This window comes from Prionailurus bengalensis, chromosome D3 (assembly GCF_016509475.1).
Source record: "Prionailurus bengalensis isolate Pbe53 chromosome D3, Fcat_Pben_1.1_paternal_pri, whole genome shotgun sequence".
NCBI lineage: Eukaryota > Metazoa > Chordata > Mammalia > Carnivora > Felidae > Prionailurus > Prionailurus bengalensis.
The window spans coordinates 46887805-46914468 of NC_057356.1; the positions used below are offsets into that span (position 1 = coordinate 46887805).

At 42.6% G+C, this 26664-nt stretch overlaps 1 protein-coding gene across 2 annotated transcripts in view; it reads right to left on the reverse strand.

Moving 5' to 3' along the window:
- OSBPL1A (oxysterol binding protein like 1A) overlaps positions 1-9966 on the reverse strand; it is a 245412-nt gene extending 235446 nt beyond the window's left edge. The window contains exon 1 of one of the 2 annotated variants that reach the window (XM_043558465.1): positions 9717-9966. The gene's annotated coding sequence lies outside the window, so the exon portion shown is untranslated. The remainder of the gene's footprint in view (positions 1-9716) is intronic. The other variant, XM_043558466.1, reaches the window with a different exon arrangement.
- Between the last annotated feature and the right edge of the window lie 16698 nt (positions 9967-26664).

Consider the following 26664-nt stretch of genomic DNA (forward strand, 5'->3'; position numbering starts at 1 on the left):
GTGTTCAAGGGACAGGCCAACCACCAGAACAACATGTGCCACGAACAGTAACGTGTTCAAGGGACAGGCCAACCACCAGACCAACAAGTGCCACGAACAGTAACGTGTTCAAGGGACAGGCCAACCACCAGACCAACATGTGCCACGAACAGTAACGTGTTCAAGGGACAGGCCAACCACCAGACCAACATGTGCCACGAACAGTAACGTGTTCAAGGGACAGGCCAACCACCAGACCAACATGTGCCACGAACAGTAACGTGTTCAAGGGACAGGCCAACCACCAGAACAACATGTGCCACGAACAGTAACGTGTTCAAGGGACAGGCCAACCACCAGAACATGTGCCACGAACAGTAACGTGTGCAAGGGACAGGCCAACCACCAGACCAACATGTGCCACGAACAGTAACGTGTTCAAGGGACAGGCCAACCACCAGACCAACATGTGCCACAAATAATAACGTGTGCAAGGGACAGGCCAACCACCAGACCAACATGTGCCACGAATAGTAACATGTCCAAGGGACAGCAGCTGTTCAGAAGAAAGCATGGTGCGTTCTTCGTCTGCATCAGTTATAGAAGGAATCACAGAGAAGGTGACGTTTAAGCTGGAGCCTGAAGAATGACGAGTTCTTTGGGGCGCCTGGGTGGCTCAGTCAGTTAAGCGACTGACTTCAGCTCAGGTCATGATCTCACGGTTCATGAGTGCGAGCCCTGCATCGGGCTCTGTGCTGACAGCTCAGGGCCTGAAGGCTGCTTCAGATTCTGTGTCTCCCCCTCTCTCTCCTCATGCTCTGTCTCTGCCTGTCAGTAATAATAAATAAACATTAAAAAAAAAAAAAAAAAGAATGACAAGTTCTCTAAGACCAGCAGCGTGAAGAAAGTTGCTAATGTGGACAACCCTGGGTGAAGTTGTGTGAGTCCATGCTGGCCATGAGGAGTCTGAGATTCCTGTGGGAACTGGAGAAGGATATGTCCAGAGAGCAGCATGAGGAGAAGCATGCAGTTGTAGGCTAGAATTCACACAGCAGGACTTTCAGCCAAGCAGTGGTCATTAAAGTCACAGGAGTAAATGAGATCCCTCACCTAGAGGAGACCAACATTTAAGGGGAAGGAGGCCTGTGACTAAAATCTAGCAGAGAAGGCCTAAGGTTGGAAAAGGGGACAGAAAAGGGTGACAGCATCGAAACCAAGAGAAGACCGAGTTTCAAAGGGGCCAGATGGGTATGAAATGGTAAAGGAAACACAGGACCAGGTGTGAAATCACTGGTTGGTCTGGTGAATCGGAGGTCACTGATGAGCTCAAGGGTACATCCAGTGGAAATGACACAGGCAAAAGCAGATGTAGGTACACTGAGGACTGAATGAGGGATGCTAAGGAGAGAGGACACCAGACTCCTTTAGAGGAACTTTGTTCTGAGGAGCTAGTGTTAGCTCCAGAGTTAGGATAGCTGGGCACGTGTTTACAGGCTGTGAGGCAAGGGCCAGAAACAGGAAAAGCTTGACGTATAAGAGAAAGGAGGGGTGCCGGACTGAAAAGATCCTAGAGGTGCCTGAAGTAAGTGGATGAACAGCCTAAGAGAAGGGAGCATGGCACTGAGGCCAGGGACAGGGGGATGGTACTTGAGGGGCCAGTGGGCAAAGCTAGGCAGCCCAGGAAGATCTCCTGTCCTATGGCCACCAATTTCCTCAAAACAGAAACAGATTCTTAACAGGGGAAAGAACTCTTGCTAGAAGACAGGATGGGTGGGTGGGGAGGTGTAATAGAGGTAAATAAAATACAGATTATTTTGAAGGGAACCAGGCCAGTTAAATCTCACCAAAACCAGGAGAAAAAAAAAAATCTCTTGTTGCTCTCTGCTTAACTCCCATAGATTTTAATGCAGGTGCCTGTTTGATTAAAAAACATTCTTAAAGCAATTTGGACATTGTCATTTACAAAGCAATTTTAACACCACATCTATCAAAACGAATTAGCCTATCAGCAGGCCAAGCCAATTCCAAAGCTTCGCAGACTGTAACATTTAGGACTTAAGTAGTATCCTTAATGATAAATCCAAAATGCATTTTCCTTACATTGCTCTTGTAAACTTCTATTACCCTAGAAAGGAGTAGCAGGGGTAGGAAGGGGATTGACACTTTCTCCTATAGAAACAAGTCTATAAAATCACATAAACATTTAAATATACATGTTTTTTAAGGTTTATTTTGAGAAAGAGCACAAGCAGGGGAGGGGCGGAGAGAGAGAATCCCAAGCAGGCCCCACACTGTCAGCAGAGAGCCTGATGCAGGGCTCAAACCCATGAAGCTGTGAGATCATGACCTGAGCCGAAACTAAGAGTCAGAGACTTAGAGCCACCCAACCATCCCCGAATCACATATACATTTGAAACTTACATCCGTGAACAAATCATTGCGTGTTAGGAGCAGAAAACAGTAAGAATATATTTTAGCAAGATAATTTCTCAGTGGCTCTAACACAAAAGTTAGCACAACTCCAAAAATGTCTGTAATTTAAAAACTCAGTAAACTTCCTAAAATGCTAGCAGTGTGGCCACCATATTAATCTCTATGTTCCTTCCAACTAAGCTACAAAGAAACTGTTCCAAACCAAGGCATAAAACCATTCACGGCAACTTCTTTCTCCATTCAAAAATCACAACTCAGAGTCCACTGCTGAGGATGAAGACCTGAACTTTAGAACATCCACCAGGATCTTAAACCATGTGCCTTCAGCGGGCATCCAGGTAGTCAGCACGGGCTGGGAAGGTGTCCAGCGTGACATGCTGAAGAAGCTGTGGCTCCCCTACCAGCACCAGGACCACCCTCACCTTCCCTAGCACTTGTGTCCCACAAGGAGATGAAGCAGCAAACGTTTCATTGAGGGCCGACAACATTCCAGGAATACTTGTCCTGAGCTTTGCTGGCTCATTAATGAGTAAAACCGGGCCTTATACTAGGGGGAACTTATAAATACTGTAGGGACAAGTATACAAATTACTATCCACCGCTCCCAAGAAGTCTGACTTGCCCTCTTCATTCCCAACCTCAACTAGATCCCTCACCATGTTTAGCACACACCAGTCTGCAAGTACTCATGAGGTCATTTCTTTGGCTCTCCTTACACTGCACTCCCTGTAAACTTGAATGGGACAAGGGTCTCATGTCTATTACGTTCCCCATCATATTCCTAGGACCTAACAATGTGCCTAGAACACAGCAGGTAATCAAACGTTAAATAGATAGATGGGCAGATGAATGGATGTGGATTCAGTTCTCTGAGAACAAAGCAATCATGCCTCCCTATAGGAAGGCCTAAAGGCAATGCCTTTAAGTGGGACACCTTTATCTAATAGCAATTAATGAAGGTTCTTTTTAATTTTTTTAATCTTTATTTTTGAGAGTGAGTGAGTGGGGTAGGAACAGAGAGAGAGGGGGACACAGAATCCGAAGCAGGCTCCAAGTTCTAAGCCATTAGCACAGAGCCCAATGCAGGCTCGAACCTATGAACTGCGAGATCATGACCTGAGCCAAAGTCAGACACTTAACTGACTGAGCCACCCAGGTGCCCCTAAGGAAGACTTTTTCTTATAGATCACAGAAAGAGAGACCTTTAAAAAAATCTACTCTAGGATTATTGAGGATTACTATTATTTAACTTGATGCATCTCTAATTTATAAATAAGCTGATATCTATGATTAATAGTTGACTTTAGAAGAAAAAATAAAAGAATCCAAATTCACGTGAACAGATTTTTAAAACAAACATTCTTTGGAATCATAAGCTTATTTCAGAAATAAGCTGAAATAAGCTTCATCCCTGATGTGTAAGAGAAAGAAAAAGACAAGCAATCCCTTAATGCAGCTGATCAGAATGGATCTGAGCCACAGCCTATCAGTATTGTATTTTTCATCATCACTCTGTGGATATTTTCAACTGCTCTTTCCACATTCATGCAATTCCAAGCTTTCTTTTTAAGATTAATGAGATTTTTAATGACCAAGAGAATGTTTTCAAGGCACTAACTAGATAACAGTTTGAGCTTCAAAAGCTGGGAGGCTACAGACTATTTTGCCTTGTTTCCTCACCTCCCAGGTCCACTGAGGAAGCTAGGCTTCTAAATTATTTTGTTGTTTTATAAACACTGTAAATCACCTAATTAGACTGGTCCCCATACTTCATAGTCTGTGCCACTAAATGCCCACTCAGTACAGCAAATAAATTCTGTAGCCCTTTCAACTCTGAGATCCTGGCAAAGACCCTAAAACTTGGAGCCTAAAGGACAGTCATAACTTGCTAAATCTGGCTGGAGATCAAGTTGAATTGCTACTTTTCCTTAGTATTTAAGTTTAAGGTCTATAGAATCAATGTAGAAAATTCCTGGAGAAATCAAAGATAATGAAGTTTGAGGTGCCTGACTGGCTCAGCTGATTAGGCTTCCAAATCTTGATTTCGGCTCAGGTCATGGTCTCACAGTTCATGAGTTCAAGCCCCACATCACACTCCATGCTGACCGTGTGGAGCCTGCTTGGGATTATCTCTCTCCCTCTCCCTCTCTCTCTCACTGCCCCTCCCCTGCTTGCTCTCTCTCAAAATAAACAAAAAAAAATTAAAAAATAAAAACAAAGATAATCAAGTTCAACAATCAGAGCTTATTCACCTGAGTATCATAAACTCAAAATATTGTCTTCGAGTTCTTAATGGTATTTGAAAAGTTAATATTCAAAGACATCCATGCTAACTTTATTCAATAATACACATAATATTTAACTGGGTATTATAAAATGTCAGGAAAGTATAGCAGTTTCTCAAAAATTAAGAGTTACCATAGGACCCACAATATACCCAAAAGCGTTAGAGCAGGGACTCAAACAGATAATTGCTCACCCATGTTCACAGCATCATTCTTCACAATAGCCAAGAGGTGGAAGCAATCTAAGTGTCCAGTGACAGGTGAATAGAAAAAATGTGGCATATACATACAATGGATTATTAGTCAGCCTTGAAAATGAAGCAAATTCTGACACATGCTACATGGATGAAACTTGCACACATTATGCTAAGTGAAACTAGACACAAAAGGACAAATGTTATATGATTCCATTTATATGAGGTACCTAGAATAGACAAATTCAGAGAGAGAAAACAGGATAGTGATTACTAGGAGCTGGAGGAGGGAGTGGGTAGTATTTAATGGTTACACAGTTTCTGTTTGAAATGTTGAAATAATCCTAAAGATGGGCAGTGGCAATGGTTGCACAATGATGTAAGTTACTTAATGCCTCTGAATAGTATACTTAAAAATGGTTAAAAGGGTAATTTTGTTACGCATATTTTACATTAAGAGAAATTCAGGAAGCATCTGAAATATGGTTCTTATAATTGTCAAATAGCTTTTGTACTATTAAAGTCAAAAGGAACCTAATTATTCAAAATTGACTACATATTGTGATTATTTAAAAAATTCTCAGGGGTGCCTGGGTGGCTCAGTCAGTTGAGCATCTGACTTCGGCTCAGGTCATGATCCCACAATTTGTGGGTTCAAGCCCTGTGTCGGGTTCTGTGCCGACAGCTCAGAACCTGAAGCCTGTTTCAGATTCTGTGTCTCCCTCTCTGCCCCTCCCCTGATCGTGCTCTCAAAAATAAACATTTAAAAAAAAAATTAAAAATTCTCAGATACTGCTTTTATGCTTGGTATTATTACAACAGTATTTGAAACACACTGTATGCTAGGAATTTGAATAATGAGAAACATTAAATGTAATTATGAACATATTTTACAAAATCTAACATAAAAATCCGTAGTGCACTTAGCACTGCTTTCCAATGTAGCTAGCTGCTTAGTGGGATGAGTTATTTTTTCCATTTTTTAAAAAAATTTTATCTTATTATTTTTTTTAACGTTTATTTATTTTTGAGACAGAGAGAGACAGAGCATGAACGGGGGAGGGTCAGAGAGAGGGAGACACAGAATCTGAAGAGGCTCCAGGCTCTGAGCTGTCAGCACAGAGCCCGACGCGGGGCTCGAACTCACAGACTGTGAGATCATGACCTGAGCCGAAGTCGGACGCTTAACCGACCGAGCCACCCAGGCGCCCCCCCATTATTATTCTTTTAATGTGAGGGAAATATTAAAAATTGAACTATGTAAAAAACATGGCAATAGCAAGAAAATAAATTTTGTCCTCATTCTAACTCCTAGCAGTGATTTCTCTAATACGATCATATTCCTACATGTACGTATGTACATATATACACATATAAATGTATGTATACAACTATAAATTTGGGATAACAATTACACAAATACATTGTTTTAGAAACTCAACAGTGGTATATTCATATTTAACCTAATGCTGATTTTAGAAATGAAAAAAAAAAAAACAAAAAAAACGGAAAGTACAGAGGTAAAGTTATTTGCCAATAAAGCCAAAACCAGAATCTAGAACTTCTAATCAAGGCACATTGTTATTAAAGCTATACATTTCATAAAACTCAATTCGGCCTCTAAAACTAAAGGCCATTGATTCTAGTTATTGTTCCTGTGTGAACATTAAGAAAGTTAAATCTGATTTATGCCTTAATCCTCTCATTTTTAGAAGCCTTATTCACTAACTAAAAGGAGGTAGCCAAAACATGGCAATTTAAGGAAAACAAATTATCAAGTCTATTTTAGGAGGCACTCACTTCTTTCTTTCAAAAAGGTAAAGTTCAATTAAAAGTCACTTAATTTTTAATTCAATGAAACTTTATAAATTCCTTCCAATAAGACTTTGTGCACTGATAAACAGCCTTGTGTCCTTGGGAGGAGAAATGATAGAGAAGTAGCTAAGATTGTAGTAACACTACAGTTTGTAAACTGTAGTGAGATTTGACATATTTATACCACCTTCTCTATTCATACTTGTTATACACCCACATGGACTTAGATGCTATTCCACCATAGAAGAACAATCCCACTTCCTGTGTATTTATTTTACCTTTATTTGGTTGAAAGTGTTAATCAAAATTTGTGAAAATTATGTAACCTTCTCGGCCTTGCTTTATGAAATCGTTTAAGCTAACCTTAGGTTGCTACACATTTTATGTGCTTCAATAACCAAGACCCCTTAGATGCAACCCTGATTTGCATTTGAACTGGATAGATTCTTAGAACTGTTAACTACTGTTTCAAACAGTTTGGATCTGTAGAAGCAAAGGGCAGACAAGTCCACACATTAGACAAATCCAGTTTTGGATAGTAAAAATACTCTAACAATGAGCTTAATTGTTACCTTTTAATGATAAAATTCCTTAAATTTTAGATAAAATGTATTTAAATGTTTTCCACTTTTATTATTTCACATTTGAAAATCATCTTCCAAACTTAAATTATGTATATATAATACTGACCTGTTATCTACCATATAGTCAGAAGTTTCTCTTTAAAGAAAAACTTTAAATAACAAAGTGAAAACATGTGGCTACTTTCCACTGTCACATGATAGGAAAATGGACAAAGACTGTTTTCACTACATAGGAATTTCCTATTTGCTGGCTGACATGTACAAGAACTCACAGCCAGTGACCTAGTAGTTCCTCTTACTAAAAGCGTAAAAATTGTATGCTGACAGATGGTAACTACACTTATTGTGGTAAGCATAGCTTAATATACAGAATTGTGCAATAACTACATTGTACACCTGAAACTAATCATTATATGTCAACTATACTTCAAGGAAAAAGCTTTAAAACTACTTCTAATACTTGTCCACCTTATTAGTGGTTAAGATCAGATAAGTGAGGGAAAATCCAACATTTCTAGGGATCAAGAGCATCCTAAAAGATACTTCTATGGCATCGTGATCATCAATATAAACTGCACAGACTGCATCTTTTCTATCACTTCATTAATGAATTCTGGCAAGACTGGTATAAGCTGGTGACTACACTGCTAACACCTGCCCTCTTTCTGGGAACTGGAAAGAACTTACTAGTCATCAATAAAGTTCTGATTACCACTAGACTTGGCTTGAAAGAACTGACAAGGTTCCTAACCCCTTCAAATTTCTCATGTGCACTTGCTACCTCATTCTTTCCTTTCCTTAAGCTGATTTCTACCTTCTACTACTTTTCTCAGTGAATACATGGAATGTACAAAACCTCAGCTTTTTAGTGAGGTCAAGAGGTAAGAAAGGGCCACAGAGTTCCAACCTGAAAAGATGATTAAATATACAGATGTTTCTGTAAGTTAAAGCCACAAGAAGAAAAGTTTTAATTTATCTAACAGACACTGTGCCATGTTATCCCTCAAAACCAGCTGTATTCTCCTACCTACTTGTTGATTCTAAACATGTATTCCCCTTTGTCCTAAGGGCAGAGTGGGGGGAGCGGTGCTTTTGTAGAAACATCCAGCTGCTCTGAATTACAGGTGTTAAGTACGCTTGAATAATACCGCCAAGACCGAAGAGCCTCCAGAGACCAGGATTAGCCACCCGCCATAAATTTCCACTGACAAGATTCTGCTGAGATATTTAGCAAGTGTCATCTGACAAACTGACCTTGGCAGAAGACGGCACAGAATTACAGCAACTGATTCAGATAAATCTACTCAACTTGCGGCAGTTAACTCCTGTTTTGAATATCAAATTTCAGTGCTGCCAGGGAGAAAATAAAAAGGTGATAAAATTTAAAACTGTTACTGACACTTTTCTTGTCTCCTGTAGATTGTAGATAGAGCCCCTAGTTTAGAACTAGGGGATGCAGACAAGGTGGATTTTGTAACCATTCTGTAATTATCACAGATCTTTAAAATTTTCAGCTGCGGGATGCAGAAATTATACCTACAATACTGGCTGCATAAAATTTGTTGTTCTCAGGGTTAGAACGCAAACATTGCTAGCCCTCAAAATAAATCCACAAAATTATTTTCCAAATGCTTAGTAAAGAGGTGAGGATATTCCGAACTCTATCAAGAATGCAACAACTAAATACTAAGGCTTCAGGGAAAACGCATCACTGATTTTAGGCATTACCAACAACTATCCACAAGAGCCTAGTAACTAAATGTGCTAAATTCGAGCAGTCTCCACTTAATATCACATTGCCAGCAATTCAACTTCACAATATAGTCTGCATAAAGCAACGACTTTGACAACGAAAAACTAATATTAACTAAATCAGAATAACCCCTTTAACGCCTTTTGCCAATCAATAGGGCCACCAGGCAAATGAATCATTGTTTCTACTGTGCAGCTGCAATCTTTCATACTGTCTATCCCTTTGATAGTCTTCCATGCTGGTCGAAGTGACCACGAGGTACACGGAGAGAATGGTCACATGGACAGCTCGTGACTTCCACTGAGAATCAATCCTCTCCTCATGGTAGTAGGAAACTAAAAGTTATGATGCACACATCAGAGTACCGAGAAAGCACACGGCCGATGACTTGGTAGGGAATGCATGTAGCACTAGCACAAGTCGTTGCACCCCGAGGGGGAGTGCAACAAACGCCAGCATCTCGCTCCTTTTAACAACTAAGTTCGTTGCAGCATTGGAGAGCCGGCGGCCACACAGTAGCCGAGCCGGGGGTGGGAGCCCAGCATCGCCACGACTCAGTCCTCGGAGACGCGCGCGCAAGGCCCGCGCACCCCCCACCAGGGGAGGACAGATCTTCCCCGCGCACCAGGCAGGGGGGAACGCGCTCGCACAGGAACCAGGCACGGAAACTGACCTACGCGGTCACCCGGGCTCCCAGAGTTCCCGGGGTGGGGGCCACGACCGCAGGCTTCCCCACGTCGATGAAGCGGCCGTCACCAACTCTGGCTGGCACTACCGGAGGACTCGCGGCCCCGCGGAAAGACTGTCTCCCGAGTCCCGGAGCCCGGAACGGGGCGGAACGCGAGACAGTCAAGCGCCACTCTGCGAGGTGACGCCGCCCCTCCCCGCCGCCCGCGTCAGGAGCGCGCGCGCGCGCCGGGTTTATTTGCGCGGGGCCCGTGCAGCACGTGACCGGCGCGCTGGCCTCTAAGCGTGCGGGTAGCACGCCGAGGCCCCGCCCCTGCAGGCCCCGGGCCCAGGCTTTGCCAAGGGCTGCCGGGAGTTGCAGAGGCTCGTGCTTTTCTCCCCAAACCCCTGACTTAAAAGAAAGGGTGGGCCTGATACTTACGAGCTGTGGCGGGGAGAGAAATGGCCCCCTCCCCGGCCGAAGTGAATATAAATACTGGGTTCAGGCTCTGGAAATTTGTCAGTAAACAAATACATCACACAGCTGCCCACGTTTTTTCTTTCCTTGACTTTACCCGAAGGAACTTAATTGGCTTTGTGAATTGGCTACACCTCTTTTTCTTTTCACGTGTCAAAGGATGGGCTTAAAATGCCATACAGGTGTAACTGTTACAAGATAAATACCAGCGAAGGATGCTTAAAGAGATGAGGATTTACAAAGTTTCCCTCATCTCCTCCCACCACCCCGCCCCCGCATCAAAAAATCTTTCATGAAGAGTCAACCTGTTCAGACTCCATTCTAACATGTCTAGCCAGAAGCCTTAATTACTCCGTCTTCAACATGAAAGTTCAAACTCTAGTATAATTACAACTTTTAAAAAATTATGCTTGGGGCGCCTGGGTGCCTCAGTCGGTTAAGCAGCCGACTTCAGCTCAGGTCATGATCTTACGGTGGGTGAGTTCGAGCCCCGCGTCGGGCTCTGCGCTGACAGCTCGGAGCCTGGAGCCCGGTTCAGATTCTGTGTCTCCCTCTCTCTCTGACCCTCCCCTGCTCATGCTCTGTCTCTCTCTGTCTCAAAAATAAATGTTAAAAAAAATTATGCTTACCCAAAACAAAGGGAATTATGAGCATGTGAAAAATCTTCCAACTTTTTTGTATTTTCCAATATATTTTATGAACCTTTTTGTAATGAAAAATTAGTAAGTAGGTATTATTTTTTAAGGGGCTGTAGTTTTCCTGTCAATTCCATTTTGAAAACATGTATTGAGAACCTATTATAGGCCGGTTGGTCATTGCGCTACATGTGATACATCTTTTGGCAGATTTCTTAGAATGTTTTTAGAGAACACCAGTAGCCTTGCTTGTATTTCCCAGGCTAGTATCATCTCTTATTAACAAAAAAGGCACTTGAGTAGCACAATACTTCAACTGCAAAATGTGTGGTAACTGAGGCAGTCATATTTTCCTCACAAAGAACATCAGGATTTATTTTCTAAGGATACTGAATTATCTTCCCAGCCAAAATAAAAACTGACCACTGAAATAATTTTCCACAAAATTATATGAAAGGCTGCATTCTCACTATGATATTTGAATGCCTAAATTTACTACTCTCGTTTTTTTTTTTTCCAATTCACTGTACTCTCTTGAGTTAGTAAATGAAAACAGATCCTAGCCAAATAGGAGAATGAAGGTAATAGAAGGTAATCATCATGTTTACTAATAAAAGAAATTCCAATCTTGGTAATATCACTAATTTTTCTGTATATTTACAGGAGTCTCTTTGGTATTTATATAAAGAATCTTTAGGAAAAGATATCTCTTTGGCATTTTTATTGCCGACTAGTAAGATGAAAACACAACAAAGGTGTTAACAATTCTTACTGTAGAACACTGCTGTCCAATGGAATCTTCTGCATGGAAATGTTGAAAATGATGGAAATGTTCTATAATTCTATCTTGTCCAATATAGTAGTCACATGAGCCTGCTGAACTCTTGGAATTTAGCTAGTGTGACTAAAGATCTGAATTTTAAATTTTATTAAATTTTAATTAATTTTAAGCCACATGTGGCTAGCCACTACCATACCGGTGAGTGCTGTTCTAGAACAACAAAGAAATCACTAAATTTCCCCAACCATGGTATCCTCTTTCTTGAGAAAACGTTTGGCAGATACAGAACCTCTGGAAGCAATAATTTCTCCAAACTCTTTTCTGAGCTTTTGAGAAAGTAAGTATTTTAATTTTACAGACAGAGCACATTAAAGTGACTGTATCATGCTTAGCTACAATGCGTGTAAACAGAAATAGAACTGGAAGCTCTAGATGTATGGCAGGGGCTTTGGGAGTAACTAAGCCTTTGCCCTGCCATTCCCATGCCTGCCTGACCCAAATGAAAAATTAAAAAAAAAAAAAAAGAAAAGAAAAAGAAAAGGTAGCTATTGTTTAGGCCGTGATATGCTTCAGAATTGCCCACTGCCTGGTTCACACGAGATCTACCTGGTACTCTTTCGTTTGCTTGATTCAATAAACTTAAGAGCCCACGGCTTTCTACCCCTGTTCTCCTCCCCACATCCCAACTATTCCCTCCAGACTACAGTACCTGACGTTTGTATCCCTGCAGTTTTGTCTTAAGCCTGAAACACCCCAGAATGCACTTGGTGCATTCCATGTTTTAAAAACACTCTCCTGGTGCTGGTGTGACTTTGAAGTGCTGCAGGAGCACACTAAAGGCTTGTTAAATCTTATTAAAAGGAGGATTTTATAGACCGAGGCTTTGGAGAGGACTTTGGGTAATTACTGCCTGGAATGCTGAAAAAGTAGGTCAGATGTCATCAGGCAAATCCAGATCAATTGTTGAGTTGGGGGAAATTAACCATCCTCTACACCTACATATTAAGTACTTTGTAGTTATTATGAACTCCAGACCATAAATGCTATGAGGTCATTGGAGGTTTTTCTCTCTTTGTGATTTGTACCATTACAGTTTATTTAACAGCTAAAATAAGGGGGGTGGTATATTTTCAGATATTAAATTACTTTTATCTAAGACTTCATTCTGCACTTGACCCTCTGTTCCTAGGGGTGACAAGTTACAGATGGCTACATAACTCAACTTCCACAAATGATTGATTTTGCTGGGTCTCCACACAAGAAGCTTAGAAAGGTCCCCTATACCTAGAGTTTATTGGTTGCAAGCAATGAGCCCTGACCCTGGCTACCTGAAACAAATAGGGAATGTACTAGAGTATCAAAGAAAGCTGAAAATCTGGCCTGGCAAGGGCAGGACTGGGGCACTTGCAGGGATTACAGCAGGAGGAGCTAGTCTATAGCTTTTCCAGGAAATAAGAGTAAGTTCTGATTATTTTTGTTTTCCTATCCTATCTTCAGAAGAGGGAAATTTAAGAAAGAGAGGGAGAGATGGACTTTGGGCTCCTTGGCTGACAATCTCACAAGATTACCTTCCATAGGAGAAGTAGCTCCTCACCTACACACACACACACACACACACAGAGAGAGAGAGAGAGAGAGCGAGAGAGAGAGAGAGAGGGAGTGTCCTGGTGCAGTCCTATAACCAGAAGAAGGGCCAATGGTTAATGGGCAGCCACCATCACAGAAAAACCCTTTATAGCCTCTTTTTTTTTTTTTTTTTTTAATCAAGCCCTTCTCTTTCATAGCTTGTGACAGAAGTTCCTTGGGCAATATTTCCAGCTGCACCTTTAGCCCTTAGCTCTATTCATCATGAGTAAACCCTGTTTTTCCATCCAGTGTACCTGATAATTAAATACTACCCCTTCTTAGAAGTCACAGAGTTTGGGGACACCTGGATGGCTCAGTCAGTTAAGTGTCCAACTTTGGGTCAGGGCATGATTTCGCAGTTCATGAGTTTGAGCTCTGCTTTGGGCTCTGTACTGACAGCTCAGAGCCTGAAGACTGCTTCGGATTTTGTGTCTCCCTCTCTCTCAAAAATAAAAAAAAACATTAAAAAAAAAAAAGAGGAGTGGCCAGGTGGCTTGGTTAGTTAAGCATCCGACTTCGGCTCAGGTCATGATCTCACAGTCCATGAGTTCAAGCCCCACGTCAGGCTCTGTGCTGATAGCTCAGAACCCGGAGCCTGTTTCAGATTCTGTGTCTCCCTCTCTCTCTGCCCTTCCCTCGCTCATGCTCTCTCTCTGTCTCAAAAATAAATAAAAACATTAAAATGAAATAAATAAATAATTAAAAAAAAAAAGTCACAGAGTCTGCCCCACCCAAAGCCCTGTTTTGAGAACTTGCTTATGCAACCTACTATCCTTGGCTCAACAGAAGGTGCAGGGTCAGGGGCTAACTGAATGGTACCTTTCTATTAGGTTTAACAAAGATCTGGTAGATACTCTCTGCCCAGCAGAAAAGGTCTTTACTGAGTAGCATTAAACTATCTAGATTCCCTCTGGGAGTATTTGACCATGAAAGTATACAAGTACATTCTTTAGCCAGGGTACATGCATAAAGGCATAGAGGTAAGTGAAGGCAGAGAATAAACAGAAACCATAGGATGGCAAGAAGGAGAGTAGAAAAAGTTGATCAGAAATAGAAGAAAAAGTGGAGAGAGAATCAGAGACCCCAGAGTGCGGCAACACTAGTGTTGCCTTGCTTGAGAGGGCGCCACCTGCTGGCACAGTTGTATCTTCAACAACCTTTCAGAGCAGCAGAGGTATTTTTGCTTTCAACAAATCCTGCTCTTTACCGGAGGAAACCTGAGTGCCGCTCTATTCCTTGAACCCAGAAAGAGCCTAATATATCACTCCTACCCCCTTCCCTGCATTCAGCTCTTGTTCTTCATCTCTAGCAAACAGCCCTGTCAATACCGCCTTTCTTTTCAAGAGCCACCTCTTCCTTCAGGGTCTCTAGTCCTCCTTGCTCTTCTGAGCCTTGTAAAACACATCTATCTCTTAGGGCACCTGGGTTAAGTGTACGACCTCAGCTGAGGTTGTGATATCACAGTCCTTGAGTTCAAGCCCCGCATCAGGCTCTGTGCTGACAGCTCAGAGCCTGGAGCCTCCTTTGGATTCTGTGTCTCCCTTTCTCTCTGACCCTCTCCTGCTCATGCTCTCATAGAAATAAACGTTAAAACACACACACACACATCTCTCTTCCAGATCCTCACTAACCTCCACTATCTGTTCTGAGTCACCTTTCGATACCTGATACAGCCAGGTCCAAGGCCCTACTCTCGATGAGTTGCCATAGCATGAAATACAGTTCATTTACTGAAATCATGAAGCTCTCAGCACGGGGATTTGACGGACCAACCTTTGGGCCTGAATTGTAAGTATAGATCAAATCACAGACTCTTGGATCTTAGATTTGGAAGAGCCATCAGAAATCAGCTAGTCTAACCACAAACCTAAGCCACGTTGTCCTCAGCCACATTCTAAAGAAATATTTCCCCCAGCCACAGGCTGGGGAATTCATGAACAGGCAGGTCACTGTTTCACAGTGCAGCTCAATTCCCCACCCCCCCTTCCATATTACTGTTCGAAGTTCCTCCTGCTGAGGCAAATGCTGGCTCCACACAGCCCTCACCTGTTGGTCCTCAAGATAAAGCCGAACCTTTTAATTCCCTTTTCCCAAGCCATTCTTCTAAAAAGCTTAAAGATACGTGGGGATCAAAGAAGATGATAGGTAGGGTAGTTTTTTCTGAACTTTAAAATACACTACAGATGTACAGTATTATTCTCTCCACTACTGTAAACACTTTTCACTCTCCTTCATACCCAAAGAAGGAAGATTCCTAGACTTCACGGTGCAGCTTGAGGGGGAGCAGACCATAGCACCCAGAATGTGCCACTTTGGCATGTGGATATTTTCAAGTTGAAGACAATGGGGATCCAGAAGATTCAAGAAGATATTTTTACTTCCCTCTTTAAAAAAAATTTTTTTTTTAATATTTATGGGGGGGGGGTAGGGAAGAGACAAAGGGAGACACAGAATCAGAAGCAGGCTCCAGGCTCTGAGTTGTCAGCACAGAGCCTGACGCAGGGCTTGAACTCACAAACCGTGAGATCATGACCTGAGCCAAAGTCAGATGCTAACCAAATGAGTCACCCAGGTGCCCCTACTTCCCTCTTAACTGCCTAAAATAATTTAGATCAGGAGCATGTACCAGGAAAGAGAGCTGTTACTACAGAGAACGTTTTATATCAGAACAGACTTATCTGCATGGTATGGAAAACATTTGTTTACCAAACATTTACCCTTTCCATCTTATGAACTCTCTTCCTCCCCTTTGAAGCCCCAGACCCCTACCCACTTCTCCTTGGCTCAGGATGCTAGATAAGCCTCAATCACCTGACTGCAGGGGAGTCTCATATTTTTATGGGGCTCCAGTAAGTACAAAATTTGTTTTTCTCCTATTAATCTGTTTTATGTCAACTGAATTATTAGACCAGCCAGAGAACCTAGAAGGGAAGAAGGGAAAAGCTTTCCACCCCTACAAGCTCAAACCACTCCCCCTGCCCCCACCCCAACATGCTTGCTGTTGCAAGTTCTTCTTGAAGAAAATGCTGTCTCCACACTGCCCTCACCTGTTAGGATTAATGATCCTTTCACATTTAAAGACAACTAGCATGAGCTGCCTTGATTTTTTCTAGGCTTACATTCCCAGATGCTCCAGCCCGTCCTCGTGTTCCAACTGGTCATGGCTTTGTGATACAGTTTGTACTTTGCTCTCTTAAAATTCAGTGCCTAGAATTAAGCAAATCACATCTGTTTCTAGGAAGCTAAAGAGTATCTTAACTAATAGTTAAGTCCTATTAGATCAACTTTGCTATAAACCTAAGGCCTTTTTCCCATCCCTAAGTCTCCCTGACCTCTCTACTGCTCTCTGGTGGTAGCTAGTTTTTTCTCAACTAAGAGAATTGGAGAGAAAAGAGATTGGAGAAAGGCGCAAAGAACAGCAAAAATGTGATACATTTATATACAAATTCTTGGCCTCCTGAAGTTTACAATATAATGTTGGAGGCAAAGTATACAATGGAAACCCAACAAAAAAGACAAGCCACAGTAACACCCCCAAGGATTTGGGAAGACCAGATCAGTGAGGACTAGAATAGAGAAGACATTTAGAAGTGGTGGCATTGACACTCAGCCTCAACTTTAGAAACCCCAAGAAGCGGGAAATGAGTGCCTCCCACATAATAAATCTGAAAGATGCAGCAAGAAACAAAATGTGGAAGTTTCTTCTGGTTAAGAGCTTACTCTAGGAGCCGACTTATGAATCACCCTCAAATATCTGTGATAGGATTACCAGTGGAAAGAAGATTGGGATAATGACATGTAAAGACTTACCAGAGCACAGAATGTGTCATTCATTGTGGATTAACTCGTTTATTCATTAGTCAGTAGATACACATTAACTTCATAAATGACATGATTTTGTGAGGGAATACATGCTCTCCACTAGGACAGAAAAGATGCCTTTGACAATAGCCTTGCCTTCAGGAATTTAACAACCTACTAATGCAGATGAGACAATATAAGACTTGTAAGCAGGTGTACCACATACGAGAATGAGGAGTCATAAGAAAAGTTTAGATAAAGGACAAAGAAAAGGAAAGTTTTGTTTTCCAGCTGGGGCTATTAGTGAATGCTTTACAAAGAAGATGTCTTTTGAAGTCAAGTCATTAAGAGGGACAGGATTTGAAGCTGTGGAAATAGTTGGGGAAAGGGCATGTTAAAGCTGATGAAACCGTCTGAGCAAAGCCGGGGGGTGGCATACAAGATAGCATAGGGCCTCACACGGAGTAGGCCATGCTGCAAGTGGGTGAGGCTAAAACGTGGAGAATTCTCAGCTCTGCCTACCAGTCTCCTCTCCTCCCCTGGACGCTCTGAGCTGGAGCTGGAGGGGCAGAGTGGGGAAGGAGACTTTGAGATGCTCAAGGGTAGGTGACAGGTAAATGGTTGAAAGCTCGGAGGTGAGGCCTGGACTAAAGATATCAACCTGCCAGTGTCTGTGCAGAGGCAACTTGAAGCCACGAGGCTTGCAGGGGAACGCCTAGGGAGCAAGAAGAACAGAGTGGAATAAAAGGGGCAAGGGCTGAGCTTTGTCTCCTGCCCTACCTCACATCCCTTACCCCACCCGTACCCCTGCGCTCTCAATAGATGACTTCACCTCCGACTCTACCAAGGAAACAAAAGCCATTAGATGAGAACCCCCTGGAATTCTTAACCTCCGGGCCAACAAGCTTACCTGCACCCACACTCTTTCTTACGTTTCCTTTCTGTTAACGTGTCAAGGCCAAGGGCCTGCACCTGTGTTCGTGGCCCCTCCTTCTCCCCTCCTCAGCACCCTCATCCCATCAACTCCCTTTCTCCTGGATCTTCAAGTGCTCTCACAGTGTCCCTGCCGCACAGGACGTCTCTAACCTGTGCCATCCTTTGCAAACCTACCTGCCAGAGAGTAGTATCCTTTCTCTCTCTCTTCCTTCACAGTTAAAATTAAACTCCTTGACAGAGTGGTCTATAAGGACTCTCTCCATTTCCTCTCTCTCCCTACTCTCTGCACTGCCACTTCTGTTCCCGCTACTCCACTCAACAGGCTCCCACTGAAGACCCCGAAGTCCTCCTGGTTGCAAAACCCAATGGACCGTTACTACTCCTGACTTTACTTGATCTTTGGCAGCATCTGACACCAGTGGCCCTTTCCCACCTCCTGGGAACGCTCTCTTCCCTTAGTTTCCCTGAGCTCCTCATCCTTGCCCCTTTCCTTAAATGTTACAAGTTCTGCCCTAAACGCTACCTCTCCTCGTACCCTTCCTGGGTTAGGTCATGTGTTCCCTCTGGATGCTCATGTCTCAAACCTATAACTGGGTCCCAACATTACACCTGAACTTCTGACTCACACACCAATTCATCAAACTCAGCATAACTAAAAGGGCAATTTGTCCTTCCCCACCCCCCTACCCTCCAGGCTGCTCCCCTCATATTCATTCTCTTTCTCAAGTGGCAAATATTTTTGTCTCCCTCCATTTTCCCCAAACTACCTTTTCCTCTCTCCACCCCCCCATACCCAACCCTAATCCATTTTGTAGTCAAAGTATGTTTCCAAATTTTAAATCTGATCAAATAATGCTCTTAGAATTCTACTCTGCCTTTTAATTGCTTTGGGATGTAGTCCAAACTCCTTAGCACCACAAAACCCCGCAACGTCCTGATTCATGTCTCATTATCACCGTAGCGTTTTACACTTCAGCAATCATGAACAACTTTCAGTTCCCTGTATTGACACAGTCTCTGATGCTTTCAAACCTTTGCCCATGTTTTCTTGTGCCTTGAACTCTCCTCCCCAGCTGCCTCCTCCTGCTGAGGCTTATGTTTCACACAATCTGAGTTTAGAAATCACTTCTAACTCCCTTTGCTGACTCGTTATGACTGGATTATGTGCCCCTCTTATAGGCTTTCTGATTTACTGTGTACTTACACCCATGACGATATTTACTACACTGTGCTACAAAGGCCTCTTTATTTATCTATGTCTTTCATCAAATTAGAAGTATGCTAAAGGCAGGGAGTGTCTTGTTTACTAGTTTCCTCCCTTTATCTAACACAGTGGATAGCACACATTAGGAAATCAATAAATACTTGTTGAATCAATGAATGAACTGGGACTTTATGTCTAAGATATTTTATCCAAGGTGGGAGGCAGTGTAATGAAATGGAATATACACAAAATTAAGCATCAGAAAATCGGGATTGAATCCCAGTCCTCTGCCACGTAACCAGGTGTCTACATGAACAATTCACGTAACTTCTCTGAACAGAGAGCCGACCAGAGGCAGGGCACTGTACTAGCTGCCGACAATGCAAGGATTAAGAAAAACATAGTAACGGCCAAGTCCCAAACTGCCAAGAAAGCCAAGCCCCAAACAGTGTATGGTAGGAGGGAGGGGGAAGGAAAGAGCATTCCAAGTAGAGGGGCTAACAGGTGATAGGACAGCAGATAAGCAATCATGTGCCTCATTGTGGGAAGTGACAGTGGTCCAGTTAGGCTACGTCTAAGGTGCAGGCCAGACAGCTGGAGAGTTGGGATGAGGAGAGGAGACTGGAGAAATCCATGGGAATTACATCATGAAGGGTCCTTTACAATGTGTCATAGAGTTTGTGATTCGTCCTCAAAACCAAGGAGTTAAAACCTAATAGTTTCAACACTGGATGTCTATCACAAAGAGAAAAGCCTGGTGGCAACACGGAGAAAGGGTTGAATGGCAGTGATGTGTGAGGCAAGAATACCAGTCACAAGACTGTTGCTGTAGTCCAGTCAAGAGATCACAGTGGCCTGAACTTTGGCAAGAACTATGAGGATGTAGAAAAGAAGTTAACTGATTGTTGGAAGATTCAGGTGACAGAACAGAAAGAGCATGGTGATCGACTGCACAAGGAAGAGTAAAGATGGCACATTTCTGGTGCAGACAGTTGGCCTACAGGGCGTCCTCACTGACACAGGTGATACAGAAGATGGGAAGGCTTTGGGACAGAGGACTGACACGACCCAAGTGATGCTTTAAGGGAAGGGTCCTGTCAGCAGGGAGGAGGATGGGTAGAAGGGTCTGGAGTCAGGAAGATGAGCTGAGAGGTGCCTGCCATAGTCTGAAGTGAGATGAGAGAGCCTGAACTAAGATAAGCAGTGACAGTAGAAGGGGACAGGGCATCACAATAGACAGGGCTTGGCAATTACAGTGACAGCCCTGCAGCACCTCACCCCCAGCAGAGTAGAGAAGGGCATGGAAAGGACTGAGGTCAAGAATGCACAGTCCAGAGCAATCAGTCAGGGATTTGGAGCCAAGGAAAGAACAAAAACAGGTGGGTAGAGTGGTATAAACTGCATGAAGGGGACTGATCTGACTGTCTCTGAAAACCAAGCAGAATTGAGCCTTCATTCAGTAGGAAAAGACAAAACTTTAAAATATTCCAGGGCATGTGGGTGGCTCAGTCAGTTGAGTGTCTGACTCTTGATTTTGGCTCAGGTCATGATCCCAGGGTTGTGGGATTGGGCCCCATGTGGGGCTCCACAGTGAGCATGGAATCTGCTTAACATTCTCTCTTTCCCTCTGCCCCCTCCCCTGCTTGCACAGATACAATCTATCTAAAGATAAAAAAAGAAAATAACTTTAAATTCTTGAACAAAGCAGCATTTAAGGAATAACACCAGATCTAGAATGCGGAAAGGTGGAAACAGGACTTGAGTGAGGACAGAAAAGATAGAAGCAGCAAGGAGACTGCAGTGATCATTTAAATAAAATATAACCCTCCGAGAAAGTGGTTATGACTGAGGAAAGACTTAAGATATTTGACTCCTTTACCATGAGGCGTAAAGGAGAGGAAGCAACTGACATACAGCCATGGCACATAACACGTTTTGTTTATGTGTTTACCTCCATCAGACTCTGGGCTTCCTGAAATCAGAAAGCATGTCTTATTTATCTTTGTATCTTTATATAGTGCATTTTATGGCTCAAGACCCAGGCTTGCAAATATTCCAAAATGACCAACTCAATGAATAAATAATTGGAATGGCAGGGTAAAGTAGTCCCCCTTGTCTGTGGATGCCTGAAACTACAGACAGTACCCAACCCTGTATGTATTACGTTTTTTCCAGTACATACATACCTATGATAAAGTTTAATTTGTAAAGTAGGCACAATAGGAGATGAACAACAATAACTAATAATAAAATAATTATAATATACTATATAGAAGTTATATGAACGTGGCCTCTCAAAACACCTTACTGCGCTGTACTCACCCTTCTTCTTGTGATGATGTAAGAAGACAAAATGGCTGCGTGATGAGGTAAAGTGAGGTGACTGATGCAGGTAACTGTGACATAGCACTAGGCCACTAAAGTATTGACCTTCTGATGATATGTCAAAAGGAGGACCATCTGCTGACCGCAGGTAACTGAAACCATGGAGAGTAAAGCTGCGGACTAAGGGGAGATTACTGTATACATGAAAACAAGATCGTTCGCGGAAGGTTTTGAGTTTGGCTGTGAAATTTTGAGTTTAAGATGACACCCGGGGGGCCTGGGTGGCTCAGTCGACTTCGGCTCAGGTCATGATCTTGCGGTCTGTGAGTTCGAGCCCCATGTCAGGCTCTGTGCTGACAGCTCGGAGCCTGGAGCCTGCTTTGGATTCTGTCTCCCTCTCTCTCTGCCCCTCTCCTGCTCATGCTCTGTCTCTCTCTCAAAAATAAATAAACATTAAAAAAAGGTTAAGATGACATCTAAAATATCCAATTACATGAATTATAAATAATATAAATGCCTTACAGGTACTTAAAGAGGAAGTGCTCAGAAGCTCAACAGAGAGAACAAACCTGAAGGGAGGCACATTAGGGAGTCATCAGTGTTAATTGTTCCCCTCGGCCCCCTACAACCATCTGACATCTGAAACAAATAACCACTGAAACCTCAGGGGCTTCATATTATAGTGCAATGTGGTCACGATAGAGCCCTGCTCTGAGCACTCATTCAGAGATCCACGTTTCTTCTATTGTGAACATCACCACTGTCAATGCACAGACTCCAGAGTCACTGAAAGCAAAAAGGGGCATAGAGGATGGTATGGGAGGTTTTATGGATGGGGCCGACAGTGGTCTGCCCACCTGGTTTTTGTTCTCTCCCTGGCTCCAAACCCCAAATTATGTTTTATTTATTTTTATTTTTAATGTTTATTTCTGAGAGAGAGAGAGAGAGAGAGAGAGAGAGTCAGAATGCAAGCGGGGGAGGGGCAGAGAGAGGGGGAGACACAGAATCTGAAGCAGGCTCTAGACTGAGTTCTTGGCACAGAGCCTGACATGGGGCTCGAACCCATGAACCGCGAGATCATGACCTGAGCTGAAGTAGGACTTTTACCTGACTGAGCCACCAAGATGCCCCTACCAAATTCTTTTTCAAATGTTGATTTATTTTTAACAGAGAGAGAGAGAGACAGAGGCAGACAGAGGGGGACAGAGGATCCCAAGTAGGCTCTGTGCTCACAACAGAGAGCCCAATGAGGGGCTCAAACTCACAAACCATGAGATCATGACCTGAGCCAAAGTTGGACTCTTGACTGAGTCACCCAGGCACCCCTCCAAACCCCAGACTGATGGTTGTTCTGGCCTGTCTATTTGCCTCTCAATGCATTCTCTGCCCTTCTCTACTCTGCTCTGTGTACTAGGATAGCAGTAGTGGGAAGGAGAGAGAATGGGTATACAAAGGAGTAGTTGGCAGAGAAATCTGCTTGGCATTGTACAAAGATCATGCTTACTGGCCCTACACAGGTGTGACATGAATTATTTTAGATAACCAATTGTAGGTCACAGAAGGTAAGAGAGAAGAAAAATTGGTTTCAATACATTAAGAAAAAGTATGTAAGAGGCCTAGAGTTTTGTTCTAACCACACAGCAGAGTTTTGCTGAGTTTTTAGATGGGAATGCCTCAATGGTAAGAACTGAGTCTTACTAATACTCATATCTCCAGCAACCATAATGAACTTTCCACATAGCAAGCAGCAAAAAATACTAAGGTGGAGAATGAAACTTCATACTGTTTTCTGTATGAAACATTGTGGAGATGTTTACTGTAAATGTTTATTACACAGCTCTTTACACTCTGTAATAATGTTATAATGATATAACAACATATTATAACATAACCTAAAATAAACATATTTATTAAATGTTTACTATGTGCCAGGCAATATCCTAAGCTCTTTACATAGATGAGATCATTTTGTAAATTCTTTTTTTATTTACTTATATTTATTTTTTTAATTTTTTTTAATGTTTATTTATTTTTGAGACAGAGAGAGACAGAGTGTAAGTGGGGGAGGGGCAGAGAGAGAGGGAGACACAGAATCTGAAACAGGCTCCAGGCTCTGAGCTGTCAGCACAGAGCCCGACGCGGGGCTCGAACCCATGGACCGCGAGATCACGACCTGAGCCGAAGTCGGATGCTTAACCGACTGAGCCACCCAGGCGCCCCTTTATTTACTTATTTTGAGAGAAAGAGAGAACACTGTACTGTCAGCGTGGAGCCCAATGCAGGGCTCAAACTCACAAACCATGAGATCATGACCTGAGCCAAAATCAAGAGTCGGGCACTTAACTGACTGAGCCACCCAGGTGCCCCCATAGATTAGATCATTTAATTTTCATAATACTCCTATAAAATAGATACTATCATCATCATCCTCATTTATGGACAAGGAAACTGAGGCAAAGAGCAGTTAAGTCACACAGCTTACACACACGTGTGTGTGCCCACACACACATGGGCAAAGTTGGTATTTGTATCTAAGCACTCTGGCTCTGGAGCCCTTACAAAGTACATGAAGAAACTATATACCTATTGCAGCTTAAATGTATATCACATCAACTTCACAAGATATGCTAAACATGGCCTGGCTATTGCTAATAACTTTGAATCTCTTCAGCACAAATTAGAATAATTCAGTGTGCTACACATAGTTGAAAAAAACACAGTTACATGGTTTCCTTTATTCTTTCTTAAACTTCTTGGAAATGAATTCACAGTGCTTTGTATCCAGCACAAAACAGGGCTTTAATCTTTATTTAATTCAACCAAGCTAGTAAGTTTTCATTAGCTTTGTAGGAAAACGCATCAGAAGGCATTAAAAACAAATAAGCAAACAGTGGTAGTAAAATACACAAACAGTCAATATAAACATAAATGATCATTATTGCCTCCTAGATACAAATTTTGGCTAGCTTTGGGAAAATGATTCAACGAATATTTTCAAGACTACAATTTAAAATGGTTACTAACTGCAGTAAAGCATGTATTTACCTGGAATGCTTTCTTTGAAAGCTTCAGAGTGATTTCCAAATATACCATAGTATTTTTTTTACATTTATTTATTTATTTTGAGAGAGACAGAGGCAGTGTGAGTGGGGGAGGGGCAGAGGGAGAAAGAGGCAGAGACAGAATCCTAAGCAGGTTCCATGCCCCCAGCCGGGGAGCCTGATGCGGGGCTCAAACCCACAAACCATGAGATCATGAGCTGAGCCAAAATCAGGAGCTGGATGCTTAACTGACCAGAAGCCATCCAGGAGCCCCAGTATTTTAATGAGCATAAAAGATCTATAGTCAATGATATTCTTTTCATATGTACAGGAAGCTTGGGCCTGGACACTAAAACAAAAGTTCTGAGAAGATACCTTATGATAGCCATTGTAGGAAGATGATTGAGAGACCTTGTTTTTTCAGGTTCTGTTTCTTGAAGGTAATAATCAAAATTGGCAAGAACTAGAATATCTTCTGTACATAACTGGCCAGATAAAATCAGATTTGACCATTTCACAGTCTCACAGGATTCTTTAGTCAGAATTCAAAAAGCCATTCATTCTAGAGATAGTAGTTTCCCAGCCTCCCAGATCAGGTACCCTATCAGAGGATGGTCTGGCAACCCCCAAGGTGACTTGAAATGGCTGTGCCATCGGGCATATGCTTTGGAACTACCTCACTGCCCTTTCTGAACCTCTATCACCACCTCTATTTGAGTCCTTTCCTAAGCACCTAACTTATGCATCCTTTCAACTAGTATTTATTGAAGATATACAATATGATGGGGCTGCTTTTGACGTTGGAGACAAGCAATAAATGAGAACTTGATACCATGCCCTCACAGAGCTTATATACATATACATATACATATACATATACATACATACATACATACATACATACGTACATACATAAAGACAGGTCACACACACGTTAAAAATGTTAAGTTGTATAATTGTTGGATGCTGATTCATACTGTGAAGAACATTACACAGGACGATGGGGTAAAGTGAGAAAGGAAAAAAATCACCCGTTTTCTGGGAGCTGGTCTGGAACTTAGAGCTCGATGGTGGTGTTCTCCCGTTGAACGGAACAATTTTGTGGCACATCGACATGAGATAAGACCACTCTGGGATTGCGATGGAGACAATGACAACAAAAAGACAACAAAAAGTCATGTCTAAGCAGAGACAAAACCAACTACACTGAAGAGCCCTCTCCCAGCTACCACAAGTGAATGCTGTTTCTTTACTGACTGCAGCTTCAGCCCCACTCTGCTCCTCCTGCCTCTAAGACAGAATTCGCTAAGACATGCAATCACAGAATGACTCCCCTTTCTTAACAGCCCCCAATCCAGAGTAAATCCCAGTTCCTTGATATAAGCCCAAACCCTTAACACGCCCCACTGTAGACTTTCTTCGAGACATCCCGTTTTGCCAAGATGTGCATTCTCGCTTGGTGGCAGGGGCATCTATAAGCCCAACTTTGTTGGATTACAATGCGTTCCCGGTGGTCTTTGATTAATGGGCATCAACAGGAGGGAGAGGGAACAATTCTTTAGTTAGGATGGTCAGGGAAGTCTTTGATGAAGTGTTGTTCTGCTAAGAACTGAAAAGTAAAGGGGCAGTCATCTGAATATTGGGAGAACATTCCCATCAGAGGAAAAAACAGCTTGTATTTTTAAACAATATTTTTATTAAAAAAATTTTGTTGAACATGTATTCATTTTTGAGAGCCAGAGCGTCGGTGGGGGAGGGGCAGAGAGAGAGAGAGAGGGAGACACAGAATCTGAAGCAGGCTCCAGGCTCTGAGCTGTCAGGACAGAGCCTGATCCGGGGCTTGAACTCACTGACCTTGAGATCATGACCTGAGCCGAAGTCTAACGCTTTTAACCGACTGAGCCACCCAGGCACCCCTAAACAACATTTTTAAATTTCAAGTACATCATCTCCTTTGAACACTGATTTTGGGGTGGGGGGAGCTAATCCTATTCTCATATTCTACTTCTAACCAAGAAAAGCTTTTGGGGGCACCTGGGTGACTCAGTTGATTAAGCGTCTGACTGGCTCAGGTCATGATCTCGCCGTTTGTGAGTTCGAGCCCCATGTTGGGCTCTGTGTTGACAGC